The sequence below is a fragment of the Arachis duranensis genome, chromosome 2 (assembly GCF_000817695.3).
Source record: "Arachis duranensis cultivar V14167 chromosome 2, aradu.V14167.gnm2.J7QH, whole genome shotgun sequence".
Lineage (NCBI taxonomy): Eukaryota > Viridiplantae > Streptophyta > Magnoliopsida > Fabales > Fabaceae > Arachis > Arachis duranensis.
Window position 1 is genome coordinate 16460498 of NC_029773.3, and position 4151 is coordinate 16464648.

Consider the following 4151-nt stretch of genomic DNA (forward strand, 5'->3'; position numbering starts at 1 on the left):
TCTTTTACTAAAAGAACCATCAGGAAAATTAGTTTCATCGAATTTTCAAATAAGAGAATCTAAAATTAATAGCCCTTTAAGTTTATCTAAGTTAAAGATTAAAGAAGAAAATTCTGAAATAAAAGAATTAACAAAAAAAGGTCGAAAAATTAAATGAAACCCTAAACATTAAGTTATGACAATAAATAAAGAGAAAATATATGTAACCTATCAAGATAAGAAACAAGAGCTCTTTGAAAGAGAAAATCGGTTGAATTATTTACAGTTTTCTGAAATAAATCAAAGAGCATTTGAAGCTCTAAAAATAATCTATGACAAATTGAAAGGAGAAGTTGAAGAGTTAGAAAAATTAATAGAATCTCTAGAAAATAGTGATGAATCAATGATAGAATTTGCAGAAATTCTAAGATAAATAATGAAGTATACAAAGATTGAAAGATCAGAAAACAAAATAAAAAGAAAAAGGGCGAAAAAATTAAAAAGTAAAATAAAGGAGTATAAAAGGGAATTAAATAATCTTCAGTTCGAAATTAGTGACCTTATAATAAAAAGGATAGAAATAAGAACAAATATAAACAAGTTGGAACTAAACTTAAAAAATTTATAAATGCCTGGAACATCATATTATGACTTAAAAGAATTAAAGCTGTTGAAAGAAAAGATGGAAAATGAAGTTGAAAAATTAAAAAGATATTTAGAAACAACAGAAAGTGTAGAAATAAAAGAAGTTTTGGAGGATTTGAAAAATTATATTAAAGAAAAAGACAAACAGATAAAAGATTTTATATACAATAATCAAAGCAAAAAAGAATATTATAAACTAAAATAAGATTAAAAAAAAAACTATAAAAATTAGTAATAGTAGAAATGCTCAATACTTTTAAAGTACCACCAACCAAATCTATACAAATTATAAACTCATTCGAAGCAAAATATGAAGAGTTAATAATCTTGAAAAAGAAATTACATTTTAAAAATTGGTATCAGAGCCAAATTAACGATTAAGAGTAACACTTTTTCTTTAAGTAATACTTTTAGTGACACGCTTTTAAATCAATAAAAGACAAAAATCTGTAAATCTGTACAAAAGTACATCTGTACAGTAGATGGACCCTTTATATATTCATTCATTCTGATTTCTTGAAAGAGTGATGCAAGCTGCCCTCTGTTCTATTACTTAATCACTCTTTTGCCATTTCCTTCTTCATCTTCATAATTATAGGCTTCACCACACTCACATAACAATACTCTCGTTATTTCAGCTCTCCTAATAACCACACCACAATCGAACAAATAAAATTTCAAATATATGTTAAGATTAAAAAGTGATACTAAACTTTTGAGTTTTTCTATATTAAAATAATAGTATCTGAAAACTGAAAGAGAATCCACTTTAGTTTCTTCAAATAAATAATTACAAGAAAAATCAAGTCTCATCCTCAATACACTTAGAAAGCAACATTTTACCAAATGCAACTCATTATTTCATTGGTTGTAGAGCTGATGTGATTTTCACATAAACTGGTTTCTTCTTTGCATTTGGAATGGTTATTTAGCTTGACAAATGCCTGAAGAACTGTCTCTTCGGTATAAAGAAAAAACACACAGAATAATAATAAGTAAAAATTATAAATATAAATAGCCAAAAAGAGATGTTTTTATTTTTTGTTTCTCACAATATCTTTTAACCTAATAGACTAAAAATTAATTTATTATAAATTGAAACTTTATTTTAAATTTTGCTGTTATAATAAATTATTACATACATAATTTTCAATACTTACTTAATCAAATGATGAACTAACTTGTTATCATTTAGAATGAGGTCACTTTGTAATTTGATTGATTGTCCTTGCATTGAAGTTCAAAGAAGTCTCTTTCTACAATTTGTCATCAATTTTGTCACATATATGATTAAGGAGTCAGTCCTTGATTCCCTCATATATATATAGAACATTAATTAGTCAATAGGGTTCCATATATTGAATGGCCTGTGTGGCCCAAATACCACCAAAGTGGACCAATAAATAAATACTGACCTCCACAACAACCAAAATGTATTACTATTAATAATTAATAATAATAGCATTGATTAAATAGTAATAGATGCAAAAGTTAAGTCATTCTTATTATACAAACTTAAACAATTTTTTCCCCTAGCAAGATCATTGAATGTGAATTTATGAAAGCACTGTACTTCTGTTTATTTGCTTTAAAAACAACATAATGTTGTAATACATATACATGCATCATTATTAATCCAATGGACAAACATAATAGAAAAAGAACGGGGAATCTCAGTTTGGGATGGCAATGGTTACTTTTAGGGCGGATATCCCTTTTCCTCTCCGTTTTCGTTTTTTTCCTCGTTCTAGTTTATGATTTTTCTTTTGTTTAATTTTTTTTACGAATTTTTATTTAATTATTTTTACAAGAATAACAAATATTTATAGATATCTATAGATATTATCTTTAATTTTTTTTAAAAAAATTAACATAAAATTTAGAATATAATTTTTTTAAAATTCAATAAAGTTTAATATTAGATAATACATTCAAAATTCCAAACACAATTTAATATAATCCAATACAAACATTAAATATCTAATATGACAATTTATAATTTTATATATAAGCTAAGTGAGTGCATTTTAGTAAATTTTTAATTTATGAAAATTTTATTGGGTCATGTTCCGGATTCGATTCTCGGATTCCGAATCAGAGCAGTTACAACTCGATTACATAGGTCGAGACACCAATATGGCCCAGACCGGCCTAATAGCCACAAATGCCTAACTAAATATTTGAATTCAAATACTTCCTTATTTTAGTCCACAAGATAAAGATAAGATAACAACACAAACCATATAAAGAGAGCCAGAGGCTCCTTCAGGTACATTACACATTCCTAACTCTCACTTATACCTCTCAGATCCATTCTAACTTGAGCATCGGAGTGTCTTTGTAGGTACCACCCATCGCTGCTCCGAGAAGATCTGATCCCGTCACCACCCAAGGCCGGCGAGCCCCTGATCCATCTTACAACCCGTACCGGCAACTTCCAAAACATTAGTGCCGTTTGTAGGAACTTGCCAAACCTCCGCGACATGACGGAAGAATTCGAAGAGCGATCCTCAAACCTTCACCATGAGTCGGACCCACCCAACCCGACAGATAAGCCATGAAACAACGTCACCCCGCCCACCCACGGGAGGATAACCAACACCGTGTACCGCCAATCGATTCCTAACAGGCAGCAACCAAATGAAGACAATCACCAACTCAATAAGGCTAGAGCAACTGATGGCCAAGAAGAGAAAGTAATCCAGATTATCCAAGATCTCTATCAAAGGGTATAAACGCTCGAAAGTCTGGTCGCTTCCAAGGAACGATATCATCCAGAACATGCAAGCCAAGCGGCCTCCAGAAGCCGATCATGGCAAGAAACCAAGAACGAAAGGTCGCCCAAACAGTGATACAAGAAACAGCGGGACCGCAGCTATGGAAATGAGTCTAGGAGCTATGAAAGCTCCACATTGACGACTCATCAAATACCAGCTCCGAGGGAGCGGGAATAATACTGGAAAACAGAACGAGTTCGCTATCGAACAGTCCATTCGGTACGAGTTTCCGATCTCTAACAACCAAATCGAATACGAAGCCCTCTTAGCCGGATTGATGCTAGCCAAAGAAGTCGGCACAAAAAGGCTAGAAGTCTGCAGAGACTCCCAGATAGTTAGCTCCCAAATAAACGGGGACTACCAAACTTGGGACCCCCTATTACAACAGTACTTGTCCAAAGTCAAGGAACTAACCGCCGAATTGATGAGGTAACCATCCGACACATTCCTAGTGAACGAAATGCAAGGGGGACCTACTCTCTAAACTAGCAAGTACCAAGTCGGTCCCGGAAAACCAATTACTAATCCAGGAAGTCGTCAAGACACCATCCATCGAGACCACAACCTCAGCAAACTTACCGGTGTCAAACCAACAATCTTGGACCACCCCGATCCTCCGATACCTCGTCGATGGGGACCTGCCTAAGGACCCAAAAGAGGCAAAACACATAATGCTAGAGGCCGTGAAATACACCACTATAGCGGGATAACTATACAAACGAGGCTTGTCCCAACCCCTCCTCAAGTGTA